Here is a 14,001-nt window from a genome sequence, read left to right as displayed (position 1 = left end):
CGTTCATTCTCAGGATCACGACTCTGGAGCACACACATAAACCATGGCACAGCCAGAGCCCCCCAGACCCGTTCTGACAGGTCCAGGCCAAGCAACTGCAAGGCTTCCGACTGTGCCCCCCTCAGGCCTATGCGACCCAGCCTCTGGCTCCAGCTTAGGTTCCTTTCCTTCCTGTGGGCCTAGTGCTGGCTTTTGAGCAAAGGAAAATAAAGCTGTCAACCGAGTGGATCAAACTTCCAGCAGGATAAACAGAAAAAGACTGTCATACAAATTCCTTCAAATGAGCATCTGCTCCATAGAAATGAAGGCAACTTAAAGTTATAAAAGACAATACAATGAAAATTCAGTATATTTTAACTTTTTTTAATGATTAAAAGAATAATACTCAAATATGCTACTTTCATCAAATTATAAACCAGCCAGCCTAAGTAGAGAACAATACAACTCAAAGCCAAATAATACCAGGCAGAGCTATTTTTTATTTTTCTATGTTGATTCCATTAGGTAACATGCTCCTGAAAAATGAGGTCTTTTTCATCTTAACATTTTACAAAATTCTAGGATAAAAATAGACGGTTTATGGAGGGGAAGGGGTTGTTAGGTAGGGAGAGTATATTATTATTAACGGCAAACATCAACTAATAACGCATTAATTATTTGCCAACATGAGAAACATGAGCAAGAGGACAGTATTTCTGGAAAGCATTAAAATTACAGATCTAATCATTCATTCAGGAAGCACTACCCAATGCCTACTCTGGTCAAAACTGCAGTACACATCAACACATATAAAACCCTACATTGGGAAAAGTACTGACAGGCATACCACTATGGAAAAGTAATTCCCACATGTGTTATTTATTTGTATCTTAAGAACAAAATACTATCAAACTAAACTAAAACTCAACATTCAAAAAACTAAGATCATGGCACCCAGTCCCATCACTCAACGGCAAATAGATGGAGAAACAATGGAAACAGTGACAGACTTTACTTTTTAGGGCTGCAAAATCACTGCAGATGGTGACTGCAGTCATGAAATTAAGACACTTGCTCCTTGGAAGAAAAGCTATGACCAATCTAGACAGCACAGTAAAAAGCAGAGACATTACTTTGCCAACAAAGGTCCGTCTAGTCAAAGCTATGGTTTTCCCAGTATGTATGGATAAGCTCAACATTCAGAAAACAAAGATCATGGCATCTGGTCCCATCACTTCATGGGAAATAGATGGGGAAACAATGGAAACAGAGTCAGTTATTTTGGGGGGGGCTCCAAAATCACTGCAGATGGTGACTGCAGCCACGAAATTAAAAGACGCTTACTCCTTGGAAGGAAAGTTATGACCAACCTAGATAGCATATTCAAAAGCAGAGACATTACTTTGCCAACAAAGGTCCATCTAGTTAAGGCTATGGTTTTTCCAGTGGTCATGTATGGATGTGAGAGTTGGACTGTGAAGAAGGCTGAGCGCTGAAGAATTGATGCTTTTGAACTATGGTGTTGGAGAAGACTCTTGAGAGTCCCTTGGACTGCAAGGAGATCCAACCAGTCCATTCTGAACAAGATCAGTCCTGGGTGTTCTTTGGAAGGAATGATGCTAAAGCTGAAACTCCAGTACTTTGGCCACCTCATGCGAAGAGTTGACACATTGGAAAAGACCTTGATGCTGGGAGGAATTGGGGGCAGGAGGAGAAGGGGATGACAGAGGATGAGATGGCTGGATGGCATCACTGACTCAATGGACATGAGTTTGAGCAAGCTCCAGGAGTTGGTGATGGACAGGGAGGCCTGACATGCTGCAATTCATGGGGTCGCAAAGAGTCGGACACAACTGAGCGACTGAACTGAACTGATGGATATGAGAGTTGGACTATAAAGAAAGCTGAGCACCATAGAATTGATGCTTTTGAACTGTGGTGTTGGAGAAGACTTCAGAGTCCCTTGGAGTGCAAGGAGATCCAACTAGTCAATCCTAAAGGAAATCAGTCCTGAATATTGATTGGAAGGACTGATGCTGAAGCTGAAGCTGCAATACTTTGGCCACCTGATGGGAAAAACTGACTCATTAGAAAAGACCCTGATGCTGGGAAAGATTGAAGGCAGGAGGAGAAGGGGACGACAGAGGATGAGATGGTTGGATGGGATGATGGACATGAGTTTGAGTAAGCTCCGGAGTTGGTGATGGACAGGGAAGCCTGGCGTGCCGCAGTCCATGGGGTCACAAGGAGTCAGACATGACTGGACGACTGAACCACATAAGACGGTATATCTAAATCTAACCAATGAGGTCTCACCTCATTAAGACATCTCCTTCCAGGTATCACCACAGAGTACCTCAAGTTCTACATCTAATTTGCGATCTTCTTGGAAAACAAAATAAAATGGTCACCTGTTTTCTTTCAGCATTCCTTTTTTCTGTGAGGGGCACTAAGCTGCCTAAGACAGAGAAACCCGAGTTCTCTCTCTCCGTCTTCTACATTCTCTATCCCTCACCAAATGCCACCTAAATGCCACTTTTTTTTTCTTCCAGTTTTATTGAGCTATTTTACATACAACGTAAGTTTTAGGGCTTCCCTGGTGGCTCAGCTGGTAAAGAATCCGCCTGCAATGCAAGAGACCTGGGTTCAATTTGGGAAGATGCTGTTTTGGGAATATGCCCTGGAGAAGGGAACGGCTACCCACTCCAGTATTCTGGCCTGGAGAATTTCATGGACTGTATAGTTCATGGGGTCGCAAAGAGTCAGACACGACTGAGCAACTTTCACTTTCATGGTATAAGTTTAAGGTGTGCAGCATAATATGACTCACATACATCATGTAATGATCAGATCAGATCAGATCAGTCGCTCAGTCGTGTCCGACTCTTTGCGACCCCATGAATCGCAGCACGCCAGGCCTCCATGTCCATCACCAACTCGCGGAGTTCACTGAGATTCACATCCATCGAGTCAGTGATGCCATCCAGCCATCTCATCCTCTGATATTCATCATCTCATCTAGATTAAAAAATAAGAAAGAGAGAAAAACTCTTCCTGTGGTAAGAACTCATGGGACTTACTCTTCTAACAACGTTCATATACCTACCATTCTGCAGTAGTAATTAATCATGTTTCTCATTACATCCTGAGTACTCATTTATCTTATCACTAGAAAGTGAAAGTCGCTCAGTCATATCCGAGTCTTTGTGACCCTATACAGTCCATGGGATTCTCTAGGCCAGAATACTGGAGTGGGTAGCCTTTCCCTTCTCCAGTGGATCTTCCCAACCCAGGGATCCAACCCAGGTCTCCCGCATTGCAGGCAGATTCTTTAGTAGCTGAGCCACCAGGGAAGCCCAAGAATACTGGAGTAGGTAGCCTATCCCTTCTCCAGCGGATCTTGCCAACCCAGGAATCAAACTGGGGTCTCCTGCATTACAGGCGGCTTCTTTACCAACTGAGCTATCAGGTAAGCCCTTATAACTAGAAGTTTGACCCTTCTGACCACTTTCATCCAATCCTCTACCCTCTCCCCACCTCTGGTGATCACAAATCTGATCTTTTTTCTGTAAGTCTGTTTGTTGAAGTATGGTTGACCTACAATACTATGTATGTTCCTGGAGTTCAACCTAGTGATTTGATGTTTCTTTACATTACAAAATGATCACCTTGCTTCTCAAATATTCTTGAATTATTTCCTTTCTATCCTCTCTACTAACACCACTCTTGTTTAATTAAGTAAGTCACAGATTTAGAACACCAACTATGGTTACCAAAGGGGAAAGGGGGGAGAGGATAAATGAGGAGTTTGGAATTAACATATATATATACACACTACTATGTATAAAATAATCAACAAGGACCTACTGTATAGCCCAGAGAACTCTACTCAATACTCTGTAGAAACCTGTATGGGAAAAGAATCTGAAAAAGAAAAAACATTAATACATGTGTGAATGTGTGTGTATTCACAAAATTCTTGGATAGTTCCCTTGGCCTAAAAAAATCTATGCTATTTCAGTGACTGAGTGAGGCCTGTGTATAGATACGGTTGCTTAGGCAACCTGTTTGCCTGTTTTGCCTGTTCTGATAGTGAGCACAGTTCTAACTGGAGTTTCAATACCATATCAAGTCATTAAAAGGGGAGATAAAATAATTCATGACAAAATAAAAAGGCAAATGAATGAAAAAATATAAGGTATCCTACAATAAACAGGAGTTGTAGTATCAGAAATTATTAACAATTTAGGGAAAGATACACATTTCTAGAGACATTAGGAGAATTAAAGAGAAAGAAGCATCAGTTCTGTAGATTCCAAAATGGTCAAATGATATAGCATGAAAGTTCAGTTTAAAAACCTACCTCATTCTTCAGTTATTCATCACTTCAATGAGATCAACAAAAGACTGCCCGAGCAAACAATCTAGAACTACTAATTTTAATCTCCTGAGAGCAACTGTATATACTGGTTAAAACAACTATGTCAATGCATACATCTTATTTTTTATGATTTTTCTGACATAAAATTTTCAGCACCATTTATGTGACAAAAAATGAACAAGCAATAAGAAGATATTAGTAGGCTCATTACACTGCTGGTAGCAGTATAAAATGGTACAGCTATTACGGAAAAGTTTGGTAGTTTTTTATGAAATTAAACATTTAGTTATCATACACCCCAGCAATCATATTCTTTGGCATTTATCAGAAAAAAAGATCTATGTTCATGTAAAAACTTGTACATGAACGTTCACAGCAGCATTACTGACAGTACCCCAACTGGAAGCAAGGCAAACACACCTCAACAGACAAATGCTGAACTCTGGCACATCCGTATAATGGAATCCCACTCAGCAAGAAAGCAGAAAGACTGCTCACACTGCATACATGAAAACCTGAGTAGATGTTAAAGGCAGTATGCTTAGTGAATGGGGAAAAAAAAAAAAGCAAATCTCAAATGACTCCATGTATATAGCATCCTCAACATGACCAAACGAAAAAGGACACAGGTAGAAGTGTGTTCCCATAATAAAACAATGTTTTGGATGTATCTAATAAACATTAACTGCCCTTGGACTTTCAAGTTTTAATTCAGGTCCTGTTTCCAGTGAAAGTGTTTGCTAACTTATCCCCTCAAGTAGCTGATTCACTTCAATTAGCAGTAGCTAGTAAGGCAAAACACATAGGTCCATCTGTCTCTGAGTCATCAAGATAGCCTTACAGGAAGTCTAAAGAAAAAAGTGAGGATACAAAATCAAGTCTCGGAACCCACAGCAACTTCAACCTTAGCTAGCTAAAAGGAAATCTAGCTCTCAGCACTGAACAGGCAAAGACCATGCACGGGGCCAAGAACGACAGGCTGATAGTGCTTGTCAGGTAGAACAGAGTCAAATGGTCAAAACAGGACTGTACTGCCTTGATGCTAGATCTCATCAACTGATTAACAGACACACCTAAAGCGGGTGGAGGACAGCTATACCTAAATAACAGCTTTTTGAAGAGAAATGCTACCATATTAAATGCACACAATATCGACACATTATGATGCCAAAAAAAAAAAAAAAAGGCATTCCTCTCAGAATTGACAAAATAGAGGATTTATAAAACACCACCAGCTTACCTAACCAACATCTATCATATGTTCCAAATTTTTCTAACAAAGAAATAAGACTGAAGCACTGCTCCTGGACTTTTACTTATCCCAAAATCTATCAAGCCCTCTAAAGGTAATCAGATAAAATTACCAATAACCTATTGCTGGAAACTGACAGAAGAAATCTTTCGCAAAGATGTGGTAAGTCTGCAAATGTGTGAAGTACAAACATATCCAGACTGTAAAGAAAAGGTTTCAGAGTATTGCAGCACCAACCACAACTTATTTGTTAACCTTCAATTTCCTCATGGGTTACAGCAGTATCTACTCTCCCAGAATTGTGAAGATTAAATGGCCAACACTTAGAGGGCAGCCTGGTATGCAATAAGCACAACTATTAGGTTAAAAAAAACTATAAGGATTATATTGTACAGCAAAGGGAATAACAGCCAATATTTTAGAGTAGCTTCCAAGGTGGTGCTAGTGGTAAAGAATCCATCTACCAAGGCAAGAGACGTAAGAAACATGGGTTCAGTCCTTGGGTCAGGAAGATCCCCTGGAGGAGGAAATGGCAACCTGCTCCAATATTCTTGCCTGGAAAATTCCACTGACAGGTAGCCTGGTGGGCTACAGTCAGTGGGGTCACAAAGAGTTAGACACGACTGAGCAACTAAATAACAACAATCATTTTGCAGTATAATCTCTCATTTTACATAATGCCCTTATAAGGAGAAGAGGCCTCATAAGGACTACTATTTGCAATAAGTGAGTGAGTAAAGTGTCAGTCGCTCAGTCATCCCTGACACTTTGCGACCCCATGGACTGCAGCCCACGAGGCTCCTCTGTCCATGAGATTTTCCAGGCAAGGATATTGGAGTAGGTTGTCATTTCCTTCTCCAGGGGATCTTCCCAACCCAGGGATCGAAGCCAGGCCCCCTGCATTGCAGACAGATTCTTTACCAACTGAGCTACAAGGGAAGTCCACTATTTGCAATAGTCAGAATCAAAACAAATTTTTTTTCATGTTCTCACATATAAACACCTGCAAGCATGTATGGAGACTAAGTGGCTGAGAAAAAGAATGGAAGGGTTAAACATGCAAACCCCTAATTATCTTGTTTTGCCTGACTGCCTCTTGGTTTCCAACATACCTGTTGGAAAAAACAGACTTTCTTAATCACAGGTAGAGGTCCAATTTAGGATTTTTTCTGATAGCTGTAATGATTTTTTAGTTTAAGTAACTATAAAGAACCTGGTACCTGATTTAAATTTGTATACATACATATATATATATGCAAAAATGTGTTTCATTATTTCTTCTCATACTGTCAAAGCAGTAATTCAATATAAATATAGTACAAGACAAAGTGGGGATAAAAAAATAATCTGATAGCAGTGATTTAAAAGAACAAAAATAATCCTATAATCCCTATTTCAAATTTGTCTGAGATTTTGGTTTGCTCATAGTATAATTTCATTCACTTTGCCATAAAAACTGCAAAATTTTCAGGGACAATATTATTTTAACAATATTAATGCCTTAAATATTCAAGAAGAAAAGTGATGTTTCAAAGTCACATTTCCTTTTTCCTAACAATTATTTTTATCACTTTATCATTTAAATGTACTGCAAAAACAGTAATTATGAAATAAACATGGAAATGCAAATAATCTGAGTATAAAATAAACTACAAAAATAAATCAGCACTCCAGGAAATTTACCTTTTGACTTTGCTCTAATGCAGTTTGGCACTCCCACCCACCCCATCCCTGCTGGAAAAACAAACATCTCTAGGACTTTGATCATTTAATTTTTGCCCCCTTTACACTGCCTGACACAGTTGGTGCTCAACAGATACATGTTAAACTTTCCAAGAGACTTCAAACTTTCCATTAATAACCATCAAGACCATAATCCAAACTCTAGTACCCAGCAGTTTTATCTGCATACATCAGGGCAACTGTACAATTTTTAATCAATCCATTACCAATGATAACTAGAAAAACAATTTTGGATGCCAAAGCAGATACTTCTTGACATAAAGTAGAAAATAATTACCATTAGCTAATTTAATCTACAAAAGAATCCAATGATTTGAAAAATACACAGGTTTAACATTTAAATATTTCCCTACCCTCCTATCTTCATAAATCAACTGATCATCATTAAGAAACAACCATTTAAATAGATGTTTCATAACTTGATGTCAAAATTTAACTCCACAAAATATTGTTATGATTAGAATCTGTTCATAATATACTGCTAAGTGCAGTGGGGGAAAAAACTCGTAACAAAACAGTATGTACCCTGTTATCCAGATACATGTATGTATTTATAGGTATGTTTGCATCAGTCTATCATGCAAATATTAAAATTGTAACACTGGTTATCACTATAAATTATAGAAATTATAACTTTCTAATTTATATATCTCTGGGTCATTTTTATATTTGCTGTACAAATCTAAACTTTTCTCACAAAAGCAAGCAACAAAAACAGTTTTAAAAAACTTTACTCCAAAAAGAAAAAAAAAACTTTACTCCACTAACCAAGGAATGTAGACTATCTAAGATTTGAAGAAACATGCTTTCCCAGCCATCTTTGATTTTCTGTGTAGTCAAATCAGGGAGAAAATAAACCAAATGCACTTATTATGGGACTTTGACTTGCATGATATTCTGAGTGCTTTCAGAAAAGCGGGGGACGGAATAAAAGCAAGCAAAAACACTAAATAATTATTATTTTAAAAATTACTGTTTTAACACAACATTGTAAAGCAACTATACCCCAGTTTTAAAAAACTACTGTTTAAGGCTAGAACTTTTCAAGTGATTTATAATCTTTCAACTGATTTACAATCTCCTTGGTAAAATAAAACTTTATATACGATTAAGACAATCCAATTAAAAAAACAGGCAAAGAATTGAAAAATATTTCTTCAAAGATATAGAACTGGCTGATAAACACATGAAAAGATGCTCATCATTGGGTTTTCCTGGTAGCTCATCATTGGGTTTTCCTGGTAGCTCATCTGGTAAAGAATCCATCTGCAGGGCAGGAGACCCTGGTTCAATTCCTGGGTTAAGAAGTTTCCCTGGAGAAGGGATAGGTTACCCACTCCAGTATTCTTGAGCTTCCCTGGTAGCTCAGCTGGTAAAGTATCTGCCTGCAATGTGGGGGACCTGGTTTCGATCCCTGGGTTAAGAAGATCCCTTTAAGAAGGGAACAGCTACACACTCCAGTATTCTGGCCTGGAGAATTCCATAGGCTGAATAGTCCATGGGGTCGCAAATACTCGGACACACAACTGAGTGACTTTCACTAATCATTAGGGAAATGCAAGTCAAAACCACAGTAATATACAACTTCACACTCAGTAGGATGGCTAAAATCAGAAGACAATGTAACAAGTGCTGAAGAGAATGTAGAGGAACCTGAGCCATCCTACCCTGCTGGCGGAAATGTAAAAGGGCCCAGGCAGGCAATGCCTCAAAAATCCTTAACACAGAGCTACCACAAGACTTGATAATTCCATCTCCAGGCAGGTGTATGTGGTCAACACAAAACCTTGTATGCAGATTTCATACCAGCACTGTTCACAATAGCCAAAAAATAGAATCAATTAATGTCCATCAACTACAAAATGAAAAAATGTGGCACAGCCATCCAACAGAATTGTTATTTGGCAATAGGAAAAAGAATGGACACATGCTACAGAATGAATAAACTCTGAAAACATGCTACATGAAAGAAACCAGCCACAGAAGACCACACAGTATAAAAGTTCATTTATACGATATGATGTCCAGAAGAGACAACCCACAGAGATAGGAAACAGATTAGTGGTTACCTAGGACAAGGGCTAAGGGGAGGGCAGAAATGGGATTGATAATGGGGTACAGAATTTCTTTGGGGGATGATGCAAGTATTCTGGAATTAGATTGTGGTGATGGTTGTACACCTCTGTGAATATACTAAAATGTATATGTACACTTCAAATGGAAATGTACACTTCAAATGGGCAAATTTTAAAATACATCAAATTTATCTCCATAAAACTTACAGGATGTTACCAACAGGGAAAATAGGAGCCTGACAGACTTTATATATTATCTTTGCTTAACTTTTCCATAAATCTACAACTTCTAAAATGAAAGATACAAATATGCAAATTAGTAGACAAAATCATGTAATACATATAGTGGAAGCATGAGGTAACCTAAAGCTGCACCGCAGCAGTTTAGAAAGACACACACAGTGCCTCAGACAAAACCACACTGAATAAATATGAGATGTAAAAAATGAGGTTAGGCCTTGTTTGCAGGGTTACAAAACGAAACAGCTAGAAGAACAGAACTCACAGAACTGGAACAACTTAATCGTTCACTTAGCCAAACCCAGCTTTCCTTTTCCCACTTACCTACAACGTTCCAAATAAATTTACTTTCAGACAACCCAAAAATTTTCAGGAAAAAGTCTACACAGAGAAGAAAAGAAGAAAATGCACAACACTACCTCTATCAATGTAAAATTACTCCCTCTGTGGGCTTCCCTGGTGGCTTGAGTGGTAAAAAATTTGCCTGCAACGCAGGAGACCTGGGTTTCATCCCTGGGTTGGGAAGATCCCCTGGAGCAGGGAATGGCAACCCACTCGTTTTCTTGCCTAGAGAATCCATGGACAGAAGAGCCTGGCAGGCTACAGTCCGTGGGGTGCAAAGTTGGACACAACTGAGTAACTAAGCACACATACACACAGGAAAGCACTTTAACACAATTATGCCTTATCTAAAAGGCTAAAGACCTTACTATCTACAGATCACACTTTATTACAGGGTTCAAGATTCAGATTACTGATCAAACATAAACGATGTCAAGATTTGTTTTCAACCGCTTCTTAAGATGAATAATAGAGCACTCAAAGTGTGCTCTACACAAAGCACGCTCTAAGCAGGGCACAGAGTGACTGGAAAGGGGCATGAAGGAATCCTACGGACAGGAAAATGTTCTAAGTCTTGATCTGACTGGTGATGGACAGAGAAGCCTGGAGTGCTGCAGTCCATGGGGTTGCAAAGAGTCAGACATGGTTGAGCGACTGAACTAACTGAACTGACTGGTTGATTACATATACAGCAGCATACACATATAAAAATTCAGTAAGCTATGCATACATCTTAGATTTGTGCGTTTACTAGAAATTATACCTCAAAATTTTTACATGACATTTTTTAAAAGATTCCAAAGAATGACCTCATTATTCCAAGATATGGGAGGTAAGAAGAGTCAGATTTTGTTTTCTTTTAGTAAAAAGAATCAAGCATGGAGAAGTAAAGCAATTCACTTTATTTTCTTCTGTCAAAATGAAGAAGAAAAACAGGTCTTCCAACTCTCTTCTATCACTGATCTAACCAATGTGTGTCACAGACAATTGAGTTTGAATCTCAAGATCTTTCTACTGAGAATAAAAAAAAAAAGTCAGGAAAACAAAGAGGACATAACCAATTCCGGCAAGTCACTCGGAATAAGGCTAGAAAATTGAGCGACCAAATCAACAGCCTCTACATCCTCAATGCCATATTCTTATTCACAAATAAGAAAAATATTTCTATCTAGAACTGGTTGTGAAATAATTGCAAAGAATGCAAAAGAAGTTCATAGGTTCACACCTCCTCTAAAAACTAACACAGTGCTACCTCTTGCTTCATTCTGTGGTTTTTCTAAGGGTCTCAGGACTATACTCCCTGGCCTTCATTTTGGGCCATTTACACGTCTTGAGTAAGACAGATAGAAGTATAAAGGTTACACCTCAATGAACCAAGGTAAAAGATGGCTCTTATTTTATGGTCATAAAGTTTTAGAGTTGGACTAGATCTGAGAAGTCAATTATTCAGTTAATGAACAAAGCAACTAAATACTAAAATGGTTAAGTGTCAGTCGCTAAGTCGTGTCTGACTCTTTGTGACCCACGGAATTCTCCAGGCAAGCATACTGGAGTGGGTAGCCATTCCCTTCCCCAGGGGATCATCCCAACCAGGGATCAAACCCAGGTCTCCTGCATTTCAGGCAGATTCTTTACTGTCTGCATCGCCAAAGTTCAAAAAGGATTAAGAGACTTGCCTAATATCTCAGAGCTAACAGGTGGAATAGTCAAAGTTGAATTCAGCCTTCTATTCATCACACCACACCTATTATCTCTGTCCACACAAAAGCTGGATCCACCTTATCTAAAGTGATAATTATACTCTGGAAAAAAAGTTGTTCATATTATGTAAAGCCTCATACTTATCTGTCCCATAGCACTACTATTTTAATTTATAATCAGAATTATAACTATCAGTCAGTCAGTACCTTCTTTTCTCAGCAGTCTCCTTGGTAAACTGAATAAATATCAAAATATTACTTGGTAAGTGAACACTCAGAGATAAGATAAGCCATGAAACACAGTCCAAAAAGAAATATACCATCTTTAACACTGGTCTCTTACTGACACAAAAATCTCCAAAACCTATGCCTGAGGCAAAAGAAAAACAGCATTATAATACTGTCCTATTTATGTAAAATTACTTCATATATACACATCTATATGTGTATATACTTGTAAAGAGACATGTATAGAAGAATGTTTACAAAATTATAATGGTAATCATCCATGTGGGATGGAATTTCAGATTAATCTGAACTGGAAAGGAAGAAGAAAAACTGTCACTGTTTGCAGACAACATGATACTATACACAGGAAGCCCTAAAAACTCAGAACGGTAAGACACTGACAAAAGAAACTGAAGACAACACAAACAGATGGGAAGATATACCATGTTCATGGATTTGAAGAATGCATAATATACATCATAATTGGATTTATATACATCATGAAATGATTATCATAGTAAGTTTAATAAAAATCCATCGTCTCATATAGGTAACAAAATTAAAACACTAGGAGAAAAATATTTTTTTCTTGGGATGAAAACCCTTAGGATTTACCATCTCAACAACTTTCATATGTGACATAAAGCAGTGTTAATTATATTTATTATGTTGTACATTACATCCCTGCTGCTGCTGCTGCTAAGTCACTTCAGTCATGTCCGACTCTGTGCGACGACCCCATAGATGGCAGCCCACCAGGCTCCCCCGTCCCTGGGGTTCTCCAGGCAAGAACACTGGAGTGGGGTGCCATTTCTAGTACTTATCTAAAACTGGAAGCTAGTACCTTTTGACCGCCTTTATTCAACTGCCCCCTCGCCTCCATCCATCCCCCTCACCTCTAGTAACAAACCTCATCTTTGCTATGAGTTTGTGTTTCTGAAGTATAACCAACGATACTATGTTATTTCCTGTTATACAACACAGTGATTCAGTATTTCTATAGTCCATTTTACACTGATCACCATAATAAATCTAGTTACAATACATCACCATAGATGATATTACAAAGTTATTAACTATACTCCCCCAATTTTACATTTCACACCCATGACACATTTTGTTTTGCAACTAGAAGTTTGTACCTCTTAATCTCCCTCACCTATTCCTTTCTTCCCTCTCCTCTCTAGTTTACTTTTTAAATGGCCAAGTCTGTCATCTCATTTTAGGACCACGAAAAAGAAAAGTTTAGTTACTAAAACACGGTAAAAGAAAGTTAATTCTGCAAGCTAGAAGAGAAAAAGGCAATTCTTATTTCAGAATACGTGAAAGAGTCATGTAAATTCTCTAGGTACTAAAAGAAATTAAACAAACTCTAAATAAAATCAGATTGAAATTGACAATCATAATGCGTTTACATTCATTGTCTGAAATATGACATATGTAAACATGGGAAAAACATATATGACATTTTTTTAAAACTTTGGTCAACTGGTCAAATTTTTCTAAACCTATCTTAAGAAAACATTGGAACAACAACAACAAAAAAGCTTAAACAGTATTCCCAAGAACCCAAACTATACTGCACACGGCACCACTTAGGGATCTACATGACTGGGAAAATGATCGTCATTTTATGAGGCTCCCATTCCACCCTGTTTGGACTGGTGCTAAGAAATCTTCTTGTTAATAAACAGCCAGTCCCAACTAAAAATGAAGAGAAAATCTAAGGTAACTCAACTGAAGGAAGAACATGTGGCCAAGGAAAGAACCGAAGCCACAGAGAATGGGTTATTTCACGGTACTTTCCAATTCAGTCTATCTGGTGACTCTGTGTTTGCCTGCTTTCAAGAAACTGACTTGAAGGCCAAGTGAAACTAAATTTTTAAAAATAAAGCTAAGAATAAACTGAGTCACAGAATCAGGGCCAGGATTCTAATGATTTTAAAAGATAAGACATGAGATTGGGCTTCCCTGGTGGCTTAGACTGTAAAGAATCTGCCTGCAATATGGGAGACCTGGGTTTGCTCCCTGGGTTGGGAAGATCCCCTGGAGGAGGCAAAG

General features: G+C 38.4%; 1 protein-coding gene across 12 annotated transcripts in view; it reads right to left on the bottom strand.

Annotated features, from left to right (window-relative positions):
- TMCC1 (transmembrane and coiled-coil domain family 1) overlaps positions 1-14,001 on the bottom strand; it is a 155,650-nt gene that overhangs the window by 124,452 nt on the left and 17,197 nt on the right. Inside the window, exon 1 of one of the 12 annotated variants that reach the window (XM_070776887.1) lies at positions 2,814-2,949. The exons of 10 other annotated variants lie outside the window; for them this stretch is intronic. The gene's annotated coding sequence lies outside the window, so the exon portion shown is untranslated. Of the gene's footprint in view, positions 1-2,813; positions 2,950-14,001 lie in introns of those variants that run through there. One more of the 12 variants, XM_070776892.1, reaches the window with a different exon arrangement.

Source organism: Bos indicus, chromosome 22 (genome assembly GCF_029378745.1).
Source record: "Bos indicus isolate NIAB-ARS_2022 breed Sahiwal x Tharparkar chromosome 22, NIAB-ARS_B.indTharparkar_mat_pri_1.0, whole genome shotgun sequence".
NCBI classification, from domain to species: domain Eukaryota; kingdom Metazoa; phylum Chordata; class Mammalia; order Artiodactyla; family Bovidae; genus Bos; species Bos indicus.
This window is presented reverse-complemented; position numbering and strand designations above follow the sequence as displayed.